Source organism: Lampetra fluviatilis, chromosome 2, assembly GCF_964198595.1.
Source record: "Lampetra fluviatilis chromosome 2, kcLamFluv1.1, whole genome shotgun sequence".
Lineage (NCBI taxonomy): Eukaryota > Metazoa > Chordata > Hyperoartia > Petromyzontiformes > Petromyzontidae > Lampetra > Lampetra fluviatilis.
In genome coordinates this window covers 12,289,609-12,315,460 of record NC_136276.1, presented here as the reverse complement: position 1 = coordinate 12,315,460, position 25,852 = coordinate 12,289,609, and the positions used below count along the sequence as shown (strand labels likewise).

General features: G+C 43.1%; 1 protein-coding gene across 21 annotated transcripts in view; it reads right to left on the bottom strand.

The window, feature by feature from the left end:
• BAZ2B (bromodomain adjacent to zinc finger domain 2B) overlaps positions 1-25,852 on the bottom strand; it is an 88,736-nt gene that overhangs the window by 37,391 nt on the left and 25,493 nt on the right. For 19 of the 21 annotated variants that reach the window (XM_078869627.1, XM_078869754.1, XM_078869736.1 and 16 more), the window contains one exon: positions 18,789-18,928. The gene's annotated coding sequence lies outside the window, so the exon portion shown is untranslated. Of the gene's footprint in view, positions 1-18,788; positions 18,929-22,390; positions 22,439-25,852 lie in introns of those variants that run through there. The other 2 variants (XM_078869645.1, XM_078869654.1) reach the window with 2 other exon arrangements.

Sequence of the window (25,852 nt, the reverse complement as noted above, 5' to 3'; positions counted from 1 at the left end):
GATTATTCAGACACGGCATATGAGCGTGATTCCAGGTATACATTTCAGTCGTGATTTATTTAACGGCAAAAATGGTTTTCTCACGGAAGCACTTTGGCTTTTATATATGTGTTTCAAAATGGTTGTGATTACTCGGTATATGTCTTCGACAGAATTATAATAGCTGAAACAAACCAATGGCCACCTTTAAAAAAAAAAAACCTTCGCTATAGTCAATGAATGCAAGAGAACGGCACTGTTCAGTTTAAAATGCAGTGCCGAAAAGAAAGAAAAAACTCCCTTGACACCTCTGGCAGCTTGTCGGACAATCCACAGGACTGCGGAACACTGGTGATGTCATTGCATGGCTTTAAAAGACCAAGTGTGACTCATCGCTTCCACAGAGTGGGCAGCACTTAAGAGATCCCCAGCAAGTGACCATGCATCTGGTCCGATCTGCAGCAGTCACAGACATGTCCACAAATGGGTAGTGACCTCAGACACGTAGGGGGATGGCCATGATTAGATCAATGTTCATGCGAGCGGTCAGGCCTTTCTACATTTCCCCCTCGGTGTTTCAAACACAACGATAGCGACATTAATTCTGCAAAACGTACAGCTTTGCAACAGTAGCTTATTGCACCCGCCCCTATCTTTTGTGACGGTGTTAACAGGGGATACTATAAACTGTGCTACAACCCACACAGGAAAACCAGGATCAATAAATATGAAATTGGAAGTGTGCCAATGCATGCATATTTATCGTCAATACCTTCAAGAAGCAATGCTGCTGAAACCATTGTTTTATGTGTCCATGTTCATAAGTACATAGCATTTTCACTTTTAATAATATAGTATTATATTTGGTGTAAAATGTAACCATTAGACTGGATAAACAAAGCACAAATGCTAAAATAAAAATGCATCCTGTGGTTAAAATGACGTGCCCCGGCAAGCTTCACTGAGAATCGGATGAGGGCAGCCGCATGTATATTTTACAACGCAACTGAGTGGCTCATGAGATGCATCCCATCACTGTGTTTCCCTCTTATCCGAAGTAAAAAAAAACAACTGTCACTTGTATAAACTGTGCACACGATACGCCAAGGTGAAAAACAATATCAGAACCTGCAGCGAAAAGAATTCAAATTACCGGAGAGTTTTAATGGCATGGCACCCGAGGCAGAACTACAAAGTTCCCAGGGGAGGAAGAGGGGGGGGGTTAGTCCTGAGATTTCAAGATTTTTCAATAGGGCCCTTCAAATTTTTAAATAAAACCTTCAATGTACTTTCCGTGGTAAATATCAATGACATACCAACTTGTTTGGCTCTCAAGTGTGAGGGAAGGGGGATAATCACCTTCATCGTCCTAACTAGGATCCACCACCGACTGGACACTGTAAACATTAAATGGCCGTCAATTCTTCGCACTGCTAACACTAAACCAGCAATTCAGTTCGGCACACTGAACTCAAATGCAATTTGAAATTCTCTAAAGGTATTAAATTCGTTTAGGCCTTGTGCAGCGGCCACAATACGGCTACACTTACACAAGCCGCAGGGTCTACACATGGTGCTGACGTTTGTCTTCTTTTTTCACACTGATGTGCTTACTCACTTCCTCATGTTTAATCAATTACCTTTTCTGACCAGTGAATCTTAGGAACACAGCTAAAACATCTCTGGGATAATGCTAGTGAATTATTAGTTCTGATCTTAGGATTTTGGGAGTAGCTATTGAGTTCAGGTTATTTTGCCACGCTATTACAATGGCAGGGGAGGCTCCCATGTTTTTAAAGTCCTCCAGAACTGTGACGTTTTTAAGGCCACATCTCATGTAAGTGGCCAGGCTGTGCTTTCTGTCATTTACAAAAGTGATGAGATCGTGGCCAAGGATTTTGTATCTCGCGGCTTTCTCGTCTTCCATGCTGGGTCGCTTGCAGGACAACTACATCAATTTTATTGTCCTTGAGGGTCCTTGAACAGTGGACACGCTTTGTGCGTGACAAGCCTTCGGCACCGAGTTGTTAGCCACGCAGCTTCCACCCTACTTGTTGTTGGCATCCCTTATAAGGGTAATTGAAATTATGATTATAGCAGCAGATCAACAAGTCGACGTCAAGTCGTCTTTCGACATCCGTTAATGTCAATGACTAGCCCAAGCACGAATACGTAATGCGCAGCATGGGCACCACTTAAAGGTTGCTGTTTAGAAGCCTCCAAACACCAAGAGCTCGAAACTGTGCACTGCCAATATTTCCCCACGCAACCGTCTACGTTCGCAACCTCAGCAGCCACCGCACAGGCTCGGGATGCGCCAAAACAACACAGCCGGTGCGCAGTTCACTGACTGGGCCTCACTTGAAGAAGTCAATCGGTTATTTGACCCCAAGGAGCCGAGCACATTCCATTCTGTGAGGTCGAAAAATAAGCACTACCCAGTTGTATGTTTTCTCTCATGACAGCAAGTGAATGCCTTTGTCTGCATCACATGCTGTCCTGCAGTACTTCTTCCACAGCTAACACTGTCCCATCATTCTGCAAATTGGTCTCAAGGTTTCACTTATCGACTCAATGCCGAAGCGGCTCTGGAACTTCCGGAAAGCGAACTGGGTTCACGTACACCGCAGAAGTTGAGGATCACATGCAGCACATCGAACTAACAACAGAAAACATTTAACTTTTTGCCCACACCTTCGTCATGTCTGCCATAAAATAAATATCCTACATGGCTATTACAAGGCCTACACTGTTTACTGGGATAGAGAAATGAGAAAAAAAACTCCTAATGAAGTCCAGCAGAGTGGTGACCTAGAGACAGCAACAGCACGAATAGAGTCACTGACCGCGAATACCGCATCCACCTAAGTGGTCATATAAGCAGAACAAGGACCCTCAACGATGGCCTGCCACAAGGTTCTGACAGACACAACACGGTTTCCAGAAAGATCATATACGCCAACGACATTACCCTCCTAGTTCAAAGCACGAGTCTCACCATGATCGTGCTATCCTCACCACTGACCTCAAGGCAATGAGGACATTTATATTTCCCACTGGAAACTGCATACCAACTCCTCTAAAACAAGTGGCAGCCTTCCACCTCAACAAGAAGATCACCAAAGAGCCACTCAATGTCATCTTATGTTGTCAACAGGAAAAAAAAAATAAGTCTAACCTGAAATATCTTGGCCTAACCTGAACACAGGGAAAAGGAATGCAAAAAGGTCACAAAGCCTGGATCAAGCTAAAATGAAAATTCGCAGGGACAGCATGGGGAGCCAATGGCAGCATGCTCCATACAGGAGCAAGAGCCAAATTCTGCGTTCAGTCTGATCTGCCAGCGCCCACACCGAGGCTCCAGAAATGCATCTCAACATCACGATGTGCATCATAACTAGGTGACTTAAAATCAACGCTGGTTGACTGGCTGTCAATTTTCTCCCACATACTTCCTTCCAAATTTCCAAGAGAGATGCACAAATGTCTTGCGTCTACAAAAGGATATATAGGATTTCTCAAAGTCTCGATTAAAGTGTGGCTACCTTCTTTGAGGTCGGGCACAAGCTCTAAAAGTTCCCTCAATCAATCCTGAGGCTCAGCGGAGAGCAACCAGGGACAATGCAATGTCCCAAACGAGCGCTTAATCGCCGACCCCACAGAAGAACCTCCCGGTTTCAGCTTGCTTCGCAAGCAGAAGAATGTGTGCTGAACCGCATCAGAACATCGGATGGAAAACGTGGCTCTCTCCTGCTAGACTGATGAAAAATTAAGAATAGCCCGCTGTGCGAATGCAGTCAACCAATCTCACACAAAGGACCACAAAGTACAGCGGTGCCCACTTTAGCAGAATATTATATCGTCCCCAGGTTACTCCTGAGGCCGTCCACTGGCCGTCCAACCTCGACGACCATGTAAAAACATTGCTGATCAACCCCTCGTCATGCGAAAGAAAAAGATGATTATTAAGTGTTTCATAAAATACGACTTCTGTCGAAGTGTACATTTTCACTTCGACAAACATACAGTTTTTATCACACGCAATTACGTAAGTGAATATTCTTCTCCAACAAATGTGATGGGATAAAGCGAACATCTCTAGAAAACTAGAAATCTGATATATTATTTATTTACCAGTTTATGCAACACAGGCTCAACTTACAGAGCTGTCCAGTGTAGAATTGAACAACTTAAATGTCAAGGATGCAAACGAGCGAGGCCCAAAAAACTCTCTCGCTCTGCTTACGTCTGCCATCATGATACAATTCGAAATATTTGACCAATCCTGGCACGTAAAAAAACATAGGTTTTCGTAGCCAATACAATGATTCGTATTTGTTTTTGATTTAGGCCACTATTTGGCAGAACCCAAAAACAAATATCAATAAATCCTTACACTAAGTGTATTTTCTTATGTTATAGGACAGTGGTAGGGCTTGCACCTCAAAGCTTCTACAATACCTGTCAGACACACTGGCTGGCTCTGGCTACCGCTATTGTGTAATGTACATCTTTTTTTAAAGAATATTAATACGAATCTCTATGTTAATAAGGTGGTTTTGCCGAAAATTCAAAATTATTTATCGTCATATACTAATCGTTGTGAGATGTAAATATCATCTTTTTACTAATTTTTGCTATTTGCCAAAAAAAATGTTTTGCTCACAATGGTATATTTACCACCCTTCTCACATTGTTATCAAGTGTGACTGAGATCGTGAGGATTGCTATGCTGCTTTGACCATATTACATCTCAATGGGTTCCTACCTGGCTATAAAGAACCTGAGTGATTCACTGATGACAACATGGAATTCAACCAAATTACCCTAATACGGTGGTTATTAGAGGCTCATGTATATCACACTCTCTATGTGTGCATAAACCCCTCTGGTAAATTACAAAAAATGGCCCTAGATGATGGCAGAGAATATTCATTTATAATTTAAGGCATTTACGACATTTTAAAGAAGCAAATCCAATCGTATCCATATTTGATGAATAAGCCTTGAAAGTGAAATCACATGCTAGGATTATGGCAATCTAGTTGGCTCTCTAATTGCGCACGCCAATTTTCTCCAAAGTGCTGGGATCACTGTGATGTAAATAACAAGCGCTGTCGGGGAAAAAAACGTTACATTATTTGACCTCCAGGATATTTAAGATTAACAAAGCATTGACATGAAGACAAAATATGAAATAATGTTCAGAGCACTTTGAAAACCCATTTTGCAATATTTGAGACGTTACAAGCATCATGCGTACAAAATGGTGGTGCGTTGCATGCCACGCCATGCCCAGTGCAACGAGCTTGGTATCTGTTGGCATCAAACGCGCCACACGTCAACACCTGCCGTGGCCTTGATATTATCGCTCGTGTTTGTTCACATTGTTCCTTCGCAGTAACCAGTGGATAGAAACTGGCTTAGGGTTTGAGCTTCACAAATCCCGACACAATTTGTCGTTATTACACCTGGCCAACAAAAACATGACGGTAAAAAAACAACAACCAGGAGAGATGAAAACACACTGTGGAAGGCATCTCCATCATACTCTTGATACAGAGCAACAAGAAAAAAAAGACAATTAAGATTGTGTCAGCTGCTTTTTCTAGGCAAGTTACGAAATGACCGACCGCATCACTGAGCATGCAGCACACACATACACGCACGCGGGCGGGCGGGCAGGCACGCACAAATGCACACGCGTTAGCATTAGTGGCCATTACCCTGGCGGCGCACGCACTGAGAAAGCCTCATGGCCGGGGACAACGAGGGTCCATGCCGGCTGCTTACCAGGCGCACATGGAAGGGGTCCCAATTCTCAATCAATATGCACTTGTGTTACAAGTTAGTTGGACGAGCCAAGCCTCTTCAAGCACATGAACCGTACAAACTCTAACCTCGATGGTCAATGCTGTGTTAAACTTTGCGTTATTTGACGGTCATATCTCTGCCACATCAGCATCATCATCAAAGCCATCGTGGACATCTCAATGCTTGTGATACTCGCGAACTACCATTTGCTATTTGCTCGTGACAAGTGAGGGAACATAATGAGGCCGAGTGCCCAGTATTGCAGCAACAATTGCTATCATCTGCTATACATAAACACTCTTGAATGGAGTTGGCCAAACAGCCCAATACTGTATAGGGTCACAGAGCTCGGGAAAATGTTGGTGCCCATTCTAGCTGCCTTCCCTCTTTGTCTGTGGTTTCCTGCATCTATGAATCTCACAAAAACTCTGTTACAAATGTGTGTATTTATATGAATAGGCACTCATTAATTACGACGAACGAAATTTCACACAAAGGTAATTATAAGGGTTTACGTGTAAACACATTTTGTACACCTATTGGCATTATTAATATTGTCATTGTTAGTTACATAATTTGAAGTATGGCTCATTATTTTACAGCGACAAAGCTGATGATGCCAGGACATTTTTTGTTACGTGTCTTACGGTCTCAAAACATTTTTATTTCCACTTGCGAATGTCAAACAATGTTTGCCACAGATGCTGAGAGCTCAAATACCCCTATCCCATCCTGCCGGACATTTTTGGACACAAATAATTGCTTGCAGACAGCAAATGACTTTGCCCTGCACCCCCCCACCGCCCCCTTGTGTGTGCCTATCAGGTTCCAGAAAAGTCATCGTGCAGCCCCAAACTCCAAACCCATCCCAAAACATGGTAAAAACTGGGTTATGGGCAGAAAAACCTTAGTGGTAAGGGTATAATGATGCATCGAGGGAAGTAATCCAGCTGCTGCTGTCAGGTGCATAGGTTGGAGAACTGATGTACGAAATGTGTATAACCAGCGGTGTAACGGTGCATCGATTTGTCAATTTTTTTGCTCATGATACACACATCCAGTTGTGTGAGATAATAATAGCGCTTACAGATAATATAATTCACCGGTGTCAATACATTTTTTTATGTATTCTCTAGTCAAATCGTGACCCCGAAGCATGACAATTCATGTTCATAGAATTGTGAGTGGGACAAATATTAACAGGCCGATGTTTAGCGGTAGACAATATCAAGCAGATCATGAGCGGTGTCAGTGTGAGCAAGGCGAGCCACTGTCTTGCTTGCAAAATGTGGTGCATAAGACGCAGCCTTGCAATCGCTTGCTCAAGCCACTGCTGGTAGAAGGGCCTCGACTAAATGGAACTCTGTAGATCCCCTCAGGGAGGGTGTTTTGTGTTTAATTTGTTGTCCTGCCCCCCTACCTCCGATTAGCACGGTTTGCTACATAAGGTGCGAAATAAGTTCAACGTACATACTCTTCTACGCTGGTCAGGCATCTTGGAAGTGGTGGGAGTGCTCAAACTTTACCCCACCACACGTGGCCCGCAGATTGACTAACTGTGGTGGACAGAGGTGGGTAGGATTCAAGAAACTTGCACCATTATTTCAACTGGAGATCAAACCGGCAAAATTTGCATTGCAAGCTCAGTGCCCTCACTATTACACCACTGCAACATCCCCGCTTCGTAGGACAGATTAAAAAAAAGCATTAGAATATCGTTCATGTCCTATGCAGTATTGTTTTATTTCATTCAGGTAGAACTGGTGTGAATAAAAAGAGACAGACTCTCAAAATACTTTTGTTACCATGAGGGAGGGGTGGTTGTAAATGATTACTCTCTGAATTAATAGTAACCTAAAGTATGGAGATATGCATGCTTTGAATTACAAAGAGAGACATAAAGAGGGCCCACGTGGATTAAAGAACTTATGTAAGTTACAAACATCATATTGACTGCACAGAAAAGTAAGAGAGTGGACTCGGGCAGGACATGTTTTGAAAAGAGATGATGGCTCATTGTTCAGACTACAGTCAGAATGGCTGACAAGTGAGAAAAAATGCCCAAAAAGGACGATGATGAAATTAGCTCATGTATAAGTGCTAAATGGATTGTTGCATTATGGGACCATGACATATGGCCACAGTTTGGGGAGGTCTCCGTTCAGCAGTGGATTGATCATGGCTGATGACAATGAACAGGGAAATCACATTTCTATTTAAATTACTATCGACATCATAGGGTGCAATACCTACATACTTGGAGTAACACATATTTAAAAATGGATTGTATAAACACTCAAATGCAGAATATATAAAATGTATTCAATTATCAAAGCAAAACAGAAATGTTCATACACAAATATGTTCAATGATAATTTTTTGATGATGGGAAAGACGAAGTTAGAGTAGCAGCGCACAGGTTACAAAGCAGATTATGCAAACACTGTCAAACATAATATTTCAGTTTCGAGCTTTGAAAACGCCTTGCTTATTTATTTATAACGCTTCATTTTACTACAGCCTGGCAAAGCGACACAGCCGCCGTGCACCTAATGAGGATGCCTTTTGAAGGAAGAAAAAAACAACGGGAGCAGATGGCGGGCAGTCGCAGTGGCAAACGCGGCCCACAAGCTCTGCCATTGTGCACACAGACATGCGGGGAGGACATGCGGGGAGGACATGCAGGGAGGACATGCGGGGAGGACATGCGGGGAGGCCGCGCAGAGGGCACACGAGCTGCACGGGCTGTGCCACCGCAAAAACACGTGCAGTTTGTGCCCGACCATGCGGCGTTCCCAGCGCTGGCCGCAAACTCAAACGGTGCCGTCGCAACGGCTCCGGCAGGGATCATGCGGGGGGGTGGGACTCGGGGCACCAGACGGCTTTACGCTGCACGTTTGCCACGCGAAAGCGGGATGATTTTTGCCGTTCGCAGAGTGGTGACTGGAATGCGACTCGAATTTATGTCACGCCGCGGCATTCGAGAGGAAGCGAGGCGCAGCGGCTCGTGGGCAGGGCAAGCACAGGGATGTCACTTGGGTTCCTGTGCTCGCAGGCATTATTCTAAAACTTCCGTTGGCCCAGTTCGGGTCTTGAACTTACGCCGCAGGTACAGCTGTGGCAATGGCGATGCTGTACGGCTGTTACAGCTTACATTTAATCCACAAGTGATTCAACAACAACAATATGTTCAGACACTAACTCCGAGAGTATTCAGGCACGTGCTGGCTAAGTGCATTTCCATATCATTCAATTCAACAAGTACATACGGCGGCCATCACCATACATTTTTTTTTATTCCCTCTGGTTTCTTGAAGGTACTACTTTTTTTATTTCGATATAATTTACCATTTTACTCAGAACAAAAAAAAACCCTGAAATTTGTACAGCAAACTACCACAGTGAGGCATATCTAATGTCCATTTCATCTCATTTCGAAGGAACGTTTCCTGCAGCCGGTCACTAACGCGATTTCATGCCTTACTGCGTTATGACATTAACCAGGGAGGCAGCAAGGCAAGCGAGTCGAGAGCTAAAGTGATTTTACATTACAGGAGGCCCCTAAAAAAGGAGAAACATGACTCCTATTGCCTGTGCTAATCTAGGAGGGCCTGTCGGGTTTGGTAAAACTGTGGCAGCGTGGCGGCCGGACTGGCAAACGGTCTGTAGTGCCACTCTATTAGCGGGCTAACCATGATATGCCACGAGAGAGCTATGCGGCAATAGAATTCTCTTGGAATTACTCAGCAATGCGCACGCGGGTCCATTAGGGACAGCACTTCGAAAGAGAAACTCTCTTAACCACGATGTACGCACACTACACCCGTGTTTCGTCCACATTCGTGAGTGTGGATGAATTAAGTCTCTAACTCTGAGTGCACGTGTGTGAGCAGGCAGAGTTGCCCTGATGGTTCGGATGCCTTTGTTGCAATGATAATGGCCGAGGATCCGCACGTGACCATGCATTCCGATGACAAATTAGGAAGATTTAGCCTAAAATGAGTGCACAGCTAAGTAAAAAAATCAGCACGATGTCTGCCCTAATACGTTGGTCACTAACCGAGTTAAAATAGGGATGTGCGTCTTATTGGATTTGTGTGCATGTGTCTGCATTTCTTGTGAGAAACAAAATAAAAAAGGGATTGAAAGGTTCCCTTTAAGGTCATGTTTGTGCTTCTCCAAAAATAGGTTCCAAAAAAACTATTTTACAAAAATAGACAAAATGTAAATAAAAACTATAGATTACAGCATAAAATAGAATGCATGCCCTTCCGATCAGGGCACTGCTGACCACTGCAAGCGAGTAATCAGTTGTCAGGGGGTTCAATGTGACCCGAGGGTTGAGCAGTAACTCGGTCTGCAAAATAAATACAGTGAACTTGCTGTCTGTCCGAATGGCTTTTGCGATTGCACCGGACAATGTCTCACTCCATTCTTCCAATCTATTTATCATGGGATGTGAACTTTAGCAGATCTCCACCCATGAGATAAGGAAGGCAAGAAGCATTTAATTATTATTATTTTTTAAACGCTCTTTCCCTCCCTACGGTGGGCCCCTCATCCCTACTTTTTCGCCGTAAGCCCCATCCCCATTACACCACGATTAGTCTGCATGCCCCATCTGCGTATCTCATTTGAAATGCAAACTCTGCGCGGCTGCATATTAGCAGCGCCGAGCAGAAAGATGGGCCGGGGGCCAGCCTGTCAGCATCAGAGGCGTTACCACCCGGAAGACACAGCAGCGCGCTCCGCCGTGGTTCAAGGGGCCTCCGCTCCGTCCACTCGCCCTGCTGCACCCCCCCAGTGCCTGGGAGCCGTACAATTCGGGTCGCTGGGCTTCACTCCATCCCCCCTTTGTGTGCGAATTGTTATGATTCGTCGATTGAGACCAATCTACCTGTATTTTTCTTTGCAACATAATCTAGTTGCACTGCACCTGTTACGACAAACTCGCTCTGGAGGGTGTCGTACAACATATGGGGGAAATGCTGTTCATGAGAACCTCTTTTAAAGGCCAGTGCAGAAAATGATGGGGTGATGTGGCCAGCACCGAGCCCGCCAGCTATACACACACACACCACACATACCAAGTGTAGTTACAATGCTGCGACATGAGGTGTGGTAGCGATGGCGGAAAGTCGCAAAAGTGCAAGGCAGCAACTGCCCTTCCGTGACCTCGCAGTGACTGCAGAAATAACATGCGTAATGCTATATTGCTGGACCCTAAGTGTTTGATGAAGGTTTTCATGTTTTTTTGGCAAGATTCAAGCTGCTCTATCGAGGAAATATTTTCCTGTACCTTTAAACAGAACAGCAATGAAGCCATTGCACATTTCTGGAATAGGTTACCGATACCTCTCTCCCAATCACTGGAAAATAGTGGTACTTTCTGCAACAATTCACATCTGGGCCATAACACAATATTAGTCGAAGAATGGTATTTCTAGCAGATCATTGGCATTGCCCTTTTTGTGAATCAATCTTTTATTTTTCAAATTTTCTTGCTGTGAATTTCACACCTGATGATGATTGCTTGTGTTGCAGTCGAAACATCGTGATAATTTTTAATTGTTTTATATTTTTATTATTTTATTATTTCCCTTCTACGTAACTTTACCGAAAGAACCAAGAATATTAATCCCTGCATCACGAAAGCTTCAAATCAAAATCTGTTTGAGTCAGATAGAAAAAATCTCACAGGAGTATCAACAAAACACACTCTCCTTAAATTAATCACTGACTAATTTATATACATTACCTAATAGTTTTCATGAAATTAGCTTTTACAGTAAACATTACAGGCAATTATCGATTATGAACACCGACGAAGAATGAATCGAGACATTGCAAACGATATTCCAATTTGCACTCGCTACAAAATTGCCAGGCTCAGGCTATCGATGTAAGGAAACACAAAATTGGGGGGTTGGTGGGCTGGTGGAGGGAGGGAGGGAGGTGGAAGAGGAAAAAACAAAGTAGGCTAAAAGCGCTTACAAGTGCCCGAGGGCAGATGTGGAGCACTTAAAGTGTTTCTAAAGCGACGAGCCGGCGCTGCAGAGCGGCGGTGGCAGCGGTCGAGTAGTGCGGCGGGGACCCCCTGCCGACACGCTACAGCCACGGGGAGAGACATCTCATCCCGCCGCCTTGCGTGTGAGCCATCCCCTCCCTCGCCTCCCCCCTCTGCCCCCACCCGCCTCTCAGTGCAGGAAGGATCAGCCCCGCCTATCCCAGGCGACCCAACAGCCGTTGAAGCTAATGGTACACGATGGGCCCTCTTAAACATTTATCCTCTTCTTTTTAATCTCTGCTTTTCTCTCTTGCTCTGAGGTTTTTTTTTAATACAATTCGCCTGTCGTGAATAATGTTGAATTCCAACCGCGATAACTTAGCCGAGTTATACACATTAATGCCTCGAGTCTAAAGCACTGGGGATGGCTAATCAAATTAGCAATTTTTTCAAGCTATAACGGGGACATTCTGTTCTGCCCAGACTGCTTATTGTCAGAAGTGTAGAGTCCATTCCCATTAACACAGCGTGTACTTCTCTCAAATCAGAGTTTAAAAAAGTGTTTTATTGTAACATGTCAATGGTATTAATGTCCAGATTCTGAGTTAAAACATATCAACAGATCATGTTAATTCTTTTCACAATTAAATATTTGCTACATAAATGAAAGCAACCTGCATGGAGAAACACAAACATCAATTAAATAACTGTCTGGCTTAAAATGCAATTTCACAAAATGACAGTTCTTTCTACCACCTCAAGACATTATAAGAGACTTATTCCCAAAATCCATTAGCAACTTATTTAACGGGGAAAATAATACCGTCTTCAAAAAGATGCATCACCCATTAACGATCTGGGTAGCAGGAAACTGACTGAACCCCTAAATAAACTACTTAACATGCAAAAATCCCATTAAGACTTAAAACTACAATGACACAACAGTATAAATAATTTCATTTCTTTTTCTCTCAATTTAAAAATGGGGTACAAATGTTGTAGGTCTCATTAGATAAAACTACGGAATCTTCGATTGGAGACTCACACTCTAAGGCAAGTGTGAAATTCAGAGGCAATGTTACAGATAATTACCACTAAATTAGCAGCTCTTTGGTAGGGTTTTCACACCCGACAGCTAGAAAAAAAACCCAGGAAACAGATTCTCACTGTCACCGTCGTCTTTCCGCAGATAAAGTGCCACTGCAGGACTGCCGCGACTTATCAGGAAATGCCAAGCAGATCTGTCTACAGCAGATGACCCTGACATTGCCAAGGACCAAATTACAATTAGGCTTTTGAGCCTTTTTCGATCGAAAGTGTACTCTTTTTCCTCTTCATTAACGCTATCGCAATCTTATATTATTCTCAGAACCAGAGTAACAATTACACCTCTCAAAAGTAGGGCAGGTTTTGTGCGCAAAGTTTTTTAAGTCAAGTACTGTAATATACCGCAATTAACAATGATCATGCTTCCTTCACACATTTAAAAATATATATGTGAGTGATCCATATTTTTGATAGTGACTGGGTCCCTCTTTTCCACCCCTTTCCCCTTTGGGCAAATGTGTTTCACTGCAATCCCCATTTTGGGGCTTTTGTCCTCCTTTAGTAATCTCCCTGCAGCAACCCAAAAGCAGTAGATGGGATGATGAAACAGCTGCCAGCGGCTCTCAAATTACGACAGCGGAATGTTTAATTCGTTATGCATTATGCATGCTTGTGCCGGACTGTACGCACTGCGGGGTCGGTGTTGGAAGGGGCTGGCGGAGCAGATAGAGGAGGGGAGAGCTCAGGGGGATGGAGGAGGGACACTGGCTCGCTCGGCTCAGGTGCCCATACGCGCGGCCACTGTCCCCAGCTCGGCCGTCACGGGATGCCGGTTCCGCGCCAGCTCGCCCGGAGGAGGGGGCACGAGCCCTGAACGCCGACCACGCCAGAGATGAAGAGGCACCTGTTCTTGCTGGCAAAACGCAGCTTCGCCGACCGCTATAAAAAGCCAAGAACGAACCTCAAAGCTAATTAGCAGTTGGGGGGGACGTCCGCTGCCGCCGTGGAGGGAGCTCTTGTGCATGCGTGTGTTACGGCATCGCAATAGTCACTTTGTTAGAGGATACGCGCACGCGCGTCTCCCCGTAAGCGTGCGCTCCAGTGCGTGTGCGCGTGAGCATGCGTGCGTGCACGCGTGTGTGTGAGCGCGCGCGTGTGTGTGAGCTAGCAGCTGTGCCGCGCTCCATTTGCCTGCGCTTTAGTTGCTGTTCAAATGGCAGCTCCCCTCCTGTGACGGATCTTGATGGCACAGACACAAACAGCTCATTATGCACTCGCCAGCGTGCATTCGTGCGCATACGCGTTGCAGGCAAAAGCCATTGGTTTACTGCCCACTGCATCGCATCATCGGCCCCACACCAAGCCGCCTTGCAGTCTCTGTTATGGAAATAAGTTGCTCTCGTCTGACATAAACCAACACTACGCGATGTTCTGTAACTACAGTAGGTGGTTGTATGAAATTCGATAAATATTTTAATGGATTTATTGAAATATGAAACTACAACTATAAATGTAGTAATGATGCGTATGCTGATCGTTTAAATGTCGCTGAACCTATAGCCTACATTTATATAAAACATTTCTCACTTAGTTTATTTTCAAACAAACCTAACAATATTTGAAATGTAGCTACAAACATAAATTTTCAGTATTTTAATTTACAAGAAAGCAAATGACACCAGTAATCAATGCAAGACATTATCGACTGAAAACACCTCGCATATATTTTTTTATGTTATTATTTAGCTTTTAAAATTTCCCTTAAAATTAGTTCAATTTTCTTGGGCAACTGCTCGCTACTCAAGGATGTCATTTCACAAAGACAGACAAGCCTTCGTAATGGCTCCTGCCTTCTTACAAGCAGTGTGATGGAAAGCTTCTATCCAATAACGAAGCACACACACACGCTGGATACAAAGGAAGCCATTACAGGTCAAAGAACACCAGGAGCAAATTCAATGGGAATATATTGTAAACCCTGATACCATGTTCTTCAAAATATACAATGGTTAATCAGGCAGCAAAATAAATGGAATCCTAACACATTTTTTTCTTCCCTTCTTCTACAATAACAGAATATATTTTCCTTCAGCACAAAAATCTAATTTTCTGTATCATTACTCCCAAAAAACCCACACAATTTGTCAGTCATTTTGTAAAGCAAATGGAATTTGTATGCTACATATACAGTATTCATAAACTGGTCCAAAAATCCCACAACTTAACGGTGGATTATCACATTAAAAAAGAATGAACAATTGCTGAAGTTAATAAAAATGTTTAAGTTCTTTTCAAACATACATCAATGGTGCTTCTGAAAAATGCCTCTTCTCTATATTTTCGTTAATGAAACAGAAAATTATATGTGCATTACCCCTAAACATTGCACATTTATTTGTTCACTTTACAGTACGTCACAGAGGATTAGCCTACATTTGAAACGGTTGTGTTTTCCCCTATGGAATAGATCAGCTATTATTGATGTCTCATTAATATTTATTACTGATTTCGGAAATTGAAACACAACGGCAAATGTCTCCTGCTACAGGGGTATCAAGCCACCTCTGGCAATATAACAACTCACCAGAAAACACTTGAACCACATTAAACAGCCTCTCGTAATGCACAATATGTAAGGCACTGTCGAAAGCGCAGACACGAGAGATGTCCTCACAAGAAGCACTTCAAACAAATACAGGAGAATATGAGAAAATCAAAAGCAAAAATTTCCTGTCACCTCCTTTATTATGGGTTTATTTAAACTGCTGAAGCAGGCCTTAACAAAAGGAAACTTCAAGCTGTCTTGCGCCATCTCCGTCTCTCGGTGCAGGCGGGCTGGGCGAACGCATGAAGCAGCAACAAAAGCAGATGCCTCACAGAAACCATGGCAGCATGCCAAACTCAAAGCCCTCATTTCATCCACAAGCGCCCAAATGGCCGCGCCCAGTCATGTAAATTACGACGTGTATGGCGGTGCAGCCCAAACACAGAGGAAGAAATTTGCAAAAGTGTGCACCCCTAAGAGTGCAGATTCTTCGTGTGTAAACACACAACGTCTGAACACTGCACATTTGTGTTTCCACTAATAGGACTTTGGGCATGGCTAACGGCCAGACTGTGGTGTGGAGAGAGCAGCAGTAATTAGGGGGGTAAGTATCACTGCGTCCACAACCAGTTATTTTGAGAGATTTTCAGTTCAGCTGATTGCAGCAGCACTGTTTCAGCAAGGTCACTCGAGACAGACATTAGTTTCTCAACCTCTCAATGGAACTAAAATGTGTTAAGCATAGCTTACAAGTAAAACACAATGGCTGCAAGTTATTTATAATTGATTTAAAAAAACATTTATTTAACAAGCTGCCATTTCAATAATGAATTTATTACAGTTTACGGCACAACTGCCAATTAACTATTTATTCAATTACTGTTTGATATACAGTGAATATATATTTTTAAATTCGCTGTCAGCGTGAACAAAAATTACGTCCGGAATGTATAGCAACAGAAGAGCCACAAATATTAGTTCAACTCATTAACCCACTCAAAATATTTGCGTCAATGTTTGCCTAAAACAGAGGGGGGCGGGCGGGGGGAACCCAAGCAGCAGGGCACTCTATAAGACATAGTGAGCATCTGGGGCACAGCGCTAATCACTGCTTGCTTGGTGGTGAATGCGGGTTCCCTGGGGTGCGTGCAAGTGTGCAGTGCGCACGTTTACCACTGTTTACCCCTCCTCGACACCCACTGGCTCCCTCCTCAATCCCCTGCCCCCCCCCACCACCACCACCTCTCTGTGCCCCATCACCCCAGTGCGGCCAAACCAAAAATGTTTCTGTCGCCCCGATCCACGCCTCTCTCACTCGGCCACGTTTGCCCAGCCCCCGCGCCAGGGTCCCCCGCCACCTGCTCCCACGACGAAGCACGCAGACAGCGACCCTTGCACAAAGGTCCGTTTGTCCGGCTTGGCCGCCCGCGCTCCACATTCCCACCCAAACCCACCCAAATCGCCTTTCCCCTCCTCGCACCACTACCACTGACTACCACGCTTTTCCAACGTTGCAACTGAATTCCGCAGGCTGTGTCTGCGAGCACCTCCGATTAGCACGGTTGGCAATGTACGGTGCGAAAGATGTTCAACATACATACATGTGCACATACGAGACAGGAAAGAAAACGCTCGCAGGAAAGTTGTGCACGTTCAACGGCGGTGTAAATTGCTCCTAAAATTACGGATGCCACTAATTAACTGTTTTTTTTGTTACTCCAGAGACTAGAACCAACTGTGTGTCGAGTGTGTACTGCACATCCTAAAAGCATGAACACATTTTCAATTACAATGAGCAAAGTGTAGCACAAAACCCAGTTTTCCGCGAAACTGTAATTCCTCGTTCAACGTGGTAAATGCGTTCCTGAAATGTCGATTTAAAGCTATCGTGACTGCAGGGATTCATCTTCTTGGTTCGTTCGGTAAAGTTACGTAGAAGGGAAATAATAAAATAATAAAACATAATAAAATACAATTCTCACAACGTTTCAGCCACAACGCAAGCAGCCGCCCTTAGGTGAAGAACATGTCTGTCGGAAAGACAGGTCTGTCAGAATGACAGCACCATTCAGACGCTGTCTTTCCGACAGACCTGTTCTTCACCTGAGGACGGCTGCTTGCGTTGTGGCCGAAACGTCGTGAGAATTGTATTTTGTTATGTTTATTTTTTATTATTTTATTATTTCCCTTCTACGTAACTTTACCGAAAGAACCAAGAAGATGAATTCCTGAAATGTGTTAAGCAAAAACACGTTGTGTGAATACGCGCTAGGTGAGTGCTTGAGAGCCCAAACGAGCAGTGCATCTTTCTGACTTGAACTCCAAATCTACTATTCCCAAGGTGGGCTCAGTTATAACTGTGTATTTAAATAATTAATGCTTTTTCCACAGCTGGCACACAACTTTAATTTGCAGCATCTTATTTTTATACACTTTCTTTTCTGGATGACAACATTCAACCTAATTAAAACGCAACATTTCGAAGAAAAAACACTGCGCACATGTTCTAAGAAGTTTACTTCCCCTTCACCAAACTGGAAAGGGCAAAATGAATATTTGACAGAACTAGACAATTCAAAATGAACATGTTTTCATGACACGAGAGATTACCACCTTTCAGACGTAACATTTTTTTGTAGCTTTTTATGCGAATTTCTTTTATTATTTATGAGAGTTCGGTCATTTGTAATTTTAGTCCCATAAGCATGCTCCTGTGCATGTGACAAAATCAGTAAGGAGAGTGTGCGCGTTGCAATTTATTACAGTATCTTGGCACAATTAGCATAGCTGTACACACTCGGCAAGATCCCCCTGGAGAGTTGAGCAGAGCAATAGCAGGAGCATCAATGCACAAGCTGCAGCACGTGTTCAGTCGTTATTATGCCTTGCGGCCTTTCGGGCTGCGCTGTATTACACGGGTCCCTGAGGCAAAGATGCTGAAAATCCTGCACCCGCCGCTGCCATCTTCACCTTCCCACATTCTCTCCCCCCCCACCCAACCTCCATGACGCCGCTCTCCTCACAAAGTAGCGTTCAGTATTTTTCCTTTGGTCTCATCACCATCTGTTACAACTGCTTATTTTTTAAGATCTGGCAGAAACCACACGTGCGAGTCATCACATACCAAGACACAAAGCACGCGACAACAAAAATAAAACTTCCACCGTAAATAGGCACAAAGGCAAAACACACTTCTCCTGAACACACAACAACAACAACAACAGCGAGCAGATTTGTGATATTTTTACAACAGAGGTGATGTTTGACCCAAACCAGACAGTGCGCCTCATTTCAGACTGGATTGTCTGAACAAATTAAAGAGCTCCAGTGACATGCCTCAGCAGCAAGGTGAAAAACCATCCAGAGGGAATGCCGTCAGGTTATCGCTCGACTTACCCGAAATTTGAAACGTGCTGGGCAGCAAGGGAAGTGACAGGTGTCTGAGAACTGAAGTGGCACCAGGCTGCAAGCCAACTCATCACTGAGATTTAAAGGCGGTCACCCATGCTGATGTGGGTTTGGACCACCCTTTTCTTCTGTGGAAAGAAAACAAAGAGCAGATTAAAACATTATTAAGAATACCTACATTGCAATATGAATGCATTGTATTGTAGCTTGTAAACTCTTGAACATTGTTTCACACCAGCTAAATCATATACAGAAAATAGATATTTTCAAAAAATATTTTTAAGTGCAATCAAAAAAATAGAAAATTGTGCAGGACAGTATTTATGAGAGATTACATAGTTACATTGTTGGCATCCTTATTATATGGTAAACCATGCTATGATGTTGAAACATTTTGGTCACAATAGGTTTCCGGTGTTTTGGGTTCCGTTCCTGAAGAAACTCCCAGCACGTGGAGCGAAACGTCAGACATGATACCGAACAGCACGACGTACAACCCAAAAAACAGACAGGAGAGAGCTACACAACACAACCATAAAACATACTCAGTCGTATTTCAATCATAACCTTTCAAGTACAATGCCTCAAGTCAAATGCCACAGTTACACGGAATGATATTGCCTCTGCACTTTGTCAACCTCTCTTGATCAAATCTTCACAGTTTGGATGTTTACAATCATTGCGAACCTTGAATATGTTTTTTTTAAACAAAGCGGACAACTACAGTACAGCAGCTTCCTCAAATGTACTGCAACTGAATGTTTGCAGGTACAACAATTGGGCAAAGCTGTGGCGCAGTGGTTCGTGGAGTGCGCAGAGAACCATGGTAACTTGAGTTCGATTCGCAGCCACAGCTAGCATCAAGTGCCAAGTGATATCTGAACTTCCCCTGCACTGATCAGCGTGGTGATGCAGGCTCAAACAACCTCCATGACGACAACACGGGGAGGCCTTCATCTCCACGTGGATTGACTAAAGAGCTTGGAACTATTTTTATTATTGTTATTATAAGTGATAGCTGCGATGACAGAATGGTACATGATGTACTAATTTGTATCTTTGTACCGTTTAAACTGTATTGAATAAATATGACATACATGTAAATGCTTTACTACAGTAGTGGATGTTTTTTTCCTGGATTATACTGGTTTGTATTAACATACCATGCAGGATTGAACTGCTGGTTAACATCAGACCAGCGGGTGAGGAGTATAATATTATAACCCTGTGGACTCTTGAGCATTTTGAAAGCCCCCGAATGATACCTATGGCCGGGTAACTGATCTACATATCCCTATTTGAGAACCATTTACCCTCCTAGGCCATTGGAGTGCCCTCTCTCCAGCAAAAACGCTTAAAAAAAAGGATTTTTTGAGGGTGACTGAACATGGCAAACCGAATGAGAGTGTTATTGAACTGCTGGTGAGAAAAAAAGATGGTTGGTAATGTTTTTCCACAATTGTATGAAAAACGTAAATAAAGTATAGTATTTACAGGGTAGTATCTACAAATATTCTACTTCAGTTTTATTGAAGGTCAATAAACTATAATTAGGCAAATTGATCTAATACTGTAGTGAAAATAATTTTCTAATTTAAACAAATCTAATGATACGTTTTATATATCATCATTCATGCAAATGGAATCACATAATCACTGAGGAACTACAATCAAGTTGGAAGGCTGCCAGGCGTTAAGCCAGTACCAACAATTGCTCTGCAAATCTCTATATATTAAAATGTTTTGGCCATTTAGTGTTTACACATGTGGGGATAAACCAGAGGACCTGGAGAAACCCCATGAATGTGAGGGGGCAACACCCTATCCCATACAGAAGGGACAGATCATATTAGTCCACACTCTGATTTAATGCATTCTGCTGGAAAGCCATGAAGCCCAGGAGAAAGGAGTTTCGCAACATTCTGATGCATATAGCTGACAACAGTTTTTGTACACTCGGAAATGCTCCAAATCATAGTCATCGGTGTGCAGTCCATTGATTAAAAGGCGGAGGAATAGACTCTTCAAAGCAACACCAACATGTGTTTTGTGAAGTGAAAATCTGTGGGTGATTCCAAAAGTTTAGAAAAAGACACAGGGCAGCAGCAACCGTTACAAAACCAAGTACTGTAATGTTCACAAAGGCTAGAGGTTTACCTTCCGTACATGGTTTTATGAATACTGTACGAGAGTCGTACGGTAGCAATGTAGTAAACCCAAAAAATTGTTTAAGGAAATCTATGCTGAAAGATTCTTTCAAGCACGAAAGACAAGTTGTAGAAGTAATTAAGTTATCTCTTAATCAGTCCAGTACGAAAAAACTAACTCCAAAGCTCCGCATTCCAATAATCTGTAAATCTACAGGATCTGGTGAGAAAAAAAGATGGACCGCTGATCCAGAAATACGGGTAATTATCATGCATTGTAAAGTTTTCATAAAAAATAAATGCGAACTCTACAATTGATATATTTGTACGCATCGCAAATTATTCACTGATTTGTACGGGGTCGCGTGGTCTAATGCCCCCTGTAATCCGTGGCACACTGCATCGGCGTGGATGACGGGACCAACCTCCACAGTGCATCTCGTCTAACGCGATTCACGACATGGTCCCTCCAATATCAACACGGATTATTTTATTGGAGTTCGGCCGTACTCGCTAAATGCTCCAGAACGGCACGTGCCGTATGAAGTAAAACGGGCGTTAAATCTGAAAACCCACAGCGTGTACTCTGCTACCCCTTAAACTGCTTCCAGTACTGTGATATGTTGGGGCCATAGTTGTACAATTACATTATGGGGCAGTACTAAACAGTACGTACTGTAGTTGTTCAGTATACACAGCGTCAGGTCTTATATTTCAGAACATGAATTTAGAGATCTATATAGTTTCGCAGCATCTCCATAACAACAGCTGCATATGGCACCATAACTCCGTAAACAAATCCAACGAGACTATACTAACCCACATACACGCACAGTCCACGTTCACGAGGACAATAACAATTCCCATTTAAGCCAATTGTCAGTCCACTGTCGGGGGGACATTCGGTCAAACATCACGACATTGGTCAGCGTGGGTTAGTGGAGTTTTGGAAGCCACCAGGAGCGGTCCTGGTGGGTCTGCACCCTGTGGCCACGAACCAAACTCAGGGTCGCCGCCTGAATGCAGCAGAGTCGTCGTGCAGCACGCTAATCACCGCACTGCATCACTGCCCAACACCACCCCCGCCGCCCATGTTCATTATCCAAATGTAGGCCAATGGCTTTACACATTTCCACCAAAGGCTGAATTTGTATGTTACCAACAACTAAGGAGGAGCAATTATTGAGGGTCTCTTTCTTTTAAACAAAGAAAACGTGATTCTCTCCCCTTAATCGAGCTGAAATGAGTATTGTTGGGAACGTGCTGTCAATTAAACATAAACATATTTATACAATGTGGTTTCGTAAAGCAGATTTCAAGCTGTTTGAAAGCAGCTGTTCTACAGCCTCGCGAGGTATCTAGAAAACACATTTCTAGGTAAACTTTGACTACGCCAGCACACTGGCCTGGTTTTCAGTAAACAGTGTCATGGGATCGTTTTACCACTGTAAGGAAGCGATGCAGAAATGCCGGCTTAGCATCCTCCCCAGTGCTGATGCATCTTCTGAATAAGTACCTACAGCACATTATCAAGGGAGACAGGAAATAGATGCAGATCGGCAAAATTAATTCTCTGTTGGGAGCGAAGGACTACTGTATTGGACTATCCAGCATTATCCTGAGATAAAAAGAGAACAAAAGCCACACACCGGAAAACACTTTACAAATACCGTAGTGTGCCCCCCCTGATATAACTACACGATGCTAACAAATGCATACAAGTTAGCAGAAAGGAGAGCACACAGGCCCACGTTGTGTCTGTCGAGCAGAGCGTGTTTGATCAGGAATCACTTTGCAGCATTGGACAGCACAGCACCGTGTTGTGTGTCAAGGATTACGGGTGAATATAATTGACAGCCGTTCCTGTTTCAATTGCTCGTAGATAGGGTTAACACTTGGTTTTCCCAGGGATTGTCCTCTGTTAGAGGTAGCTGCTTCCCTGGGGAATCCCGTGATACTAACAGTCCCTATTTTACCAGTTGTGTAATAATACACCACTCATTAACATGTAGTTATCCTCTATACCGGTATATTTGGTGCGATATTATTATTCTGTGATACATCCTGGGTGTTTTTGTTCTTGTTGTAGGGTGGCAACCTTATTTTTGTACCTCAGAGAAGATATCAACTCCAGTCACATATTGGACCAACCTTGCAAATTCCTTTTGTCCGTGAAGATGTAAAATCCCCTATTGATGGCTTCTATTATTCATATTTATCCTCAAAAACGTATTCCTGTTATCCGCATGGCTATCTTTAAATAAATGTGGATTATTGATGAATTTGCCACCACTTCCAGATGACTCCTTTTATCCATGTAAAGATAAGATAATGGTTGGATTTAGCAGCTCCAAGAGACCGTTTCTGGGACAATCATCAGAAGATTAATGCAGATACAGTACAATAACATAATTAATTTGCCAACACTTCAGGGCGAATGCAATTATCCACATTCTTCATTTCTGAGGATGGATTAGAGACGCAAATAATAGGAGTAGCAGATACTAAGCCTCTGAGAAGAAGAGTTTAATGTTGCTACGCGATATCTTCATGACTATAAATTAATTAACTTCTTCACTTGAACTTGCATTTGTGGTGCTGGAATGCTACATTCTGGCCGGCATATATCCGACTCCAAAACTAAGACAAAGAGACTGTCAGCTTATACAAAGATCCCCCGTATAGCCTTAACAGACTGCAGGGGCAAGTGCTGTTAGGGTTCATAGCGCAGCGTGCTAACCGCTACACCACCGCTCCCCACACAAGGTCTACCACCTACAACCCCCCCAAATCTCTGCTAACAGTGATGAGTAATCCACCAACACACACATATGAACCTCGGGGTCAAACTACGCATTGGTTACAGTGCGGGAACTTTCCATTCTTTTAAGACAATTACACAACCACCACGACTGTAGGCAACGCAGAAGCATTTCTGTGACTGTCAGCTTTAAACGATAGTTTGTAAAACATGGTAGAGATGTATTTACTCAACAATGCCTACAATGGCTGAGTAGGTCTGACAGCAAGACGGTAAGAATCTCTGCAGATGTAAAATGGTATTTTCAACTCATTCATATTTGAGAATATTCAGTGACAGATAAGGGCTCTTCTTTTATTGTGTCAACATGACATAACCGCTGCCTGCATGCAGAAGGAACAGTCTCCCATGCCGAAGCCTTCAGCAGTAGCCCAGAGTTACTACAGTATGGGGGCAGAGGAGCTATTAATGCGGAACGAGTGCCTCGCCTCAATGTGTGGCACCGCGGAACGAGCGAGCCACCCTTGAGTTTACACTCAATCCCAACAATTCCCGTACGTTAAAACATGAAAAGTTACGTAAGTGCACTTCCCATTGTGAAGGCAAAAACATGCGCTGGTAAAAAAACGGTAACATTCAACAAAGCCTTCAGCCGATTTTTTTTTGTTTAAACCTACACAGGAAATATGACTAAACGGTCAATTTTGAACAGTGAATGTTTCAACAACATAAAAAAAATAAAGTGAGAAAAAAAACCCAAGCCAACTTCCATCACATCGGCATGTGAATCCGCCTTGCAACGGGGCATGCCTAGAGAGTGAAGTGACACGTCTTAGAAAATGAGATCATCAGAGAATGAGAGCAGAACCATGAGACAGGATGACACACACACACGTGCACACAGAGAGACGTACGCATAATAAATGATTCACCCTCAATGGCAGAGAGGTATTTCAGTTAGAACCCTGCATGCAGAGCCAGAGAGAAGAAGGGGAGAAGGCATTAAGGCGGCAAGAATTTAAACAAAAAGTGCAAGGCTATCAGCTGCTCTCAGTCACACCCAATTGGCAAACAGAGTTACATGCATTGCCAGTCTGAATTCAAAGTTCAGATCACCAAAGCAAAGTTCAATGGAAGGACCCAGAGTACGATAAACCATATAATTACGACTTATCTCAACATGCACTTCTAGCACATAACTGCACATCATGAAAGTAATTTACAATTCAGTGTAGAGTAATGGTAATATGTTTTCGCCATTACATATTCACGACATAAATGTAGTCATGAACAATCATTTTTTCAGGGAACAACCAATTATTTACGTAACACTTACAACACGATCTGCGTGGATGTGTTCAATTGTGAATATTTTGACAAAAATGTATTGATTAAATAACCCATTAATGCACGCAAACAATTCGAGAAATGTAGAATAAAAAAAATCGGTGACGTGGCTTCACGAACCTGGTCTGTATTTTAAAAAAGCACAATCTCGACATATGAAGTTGGAACTTTGTGTTCAAAGTACTATAATTGAGAAATAATAAATAAAATACCCCACTACATTGCTGTGTAATGATCTCAGCCAGCTGTGTTTATACATGATAACAATTGGGTCTCATTACAAGCAAGGACCCTTATCGACACAAGCTGGCAAAGTCGCTTCCACATTGACAGCAGACCGCTTTTGCAATTACTGTATCTCCACTCTTTAGAAGAACACACCGCGCAAAGCAGGTACTGTTATTCATACTGTGGCGCCTTTAATTAAGTATGTTCTCTGGGAAGGGCCTCTCAAATAACCTCGCAGCTTGAGCAAGTGTGTTTGTTACCAGCCTACGGGTTTAGCCTCCCTATTGAAAGCTATCCAAGTGCACAGCTTAAAAAAAAAAAGTAAACTGTTTCACAACAACGCCACAATACCACAAGGTTGCTGTAGAACTTTGATGTACAGCGTTTTAACACTGCTGTACTGCATTTAAACGCTACGTATTGTAGGATAAGCGGGCTTCATTAAACATTTAGGAGCATGAGTGTTTCCTAAATCTATTTAATTCAGCATGGTGGAATAACACAACAGCAGGACACATTAACATACATCGTAATTGTTAATCACAAACGGCAATATGTGTAATGTATAA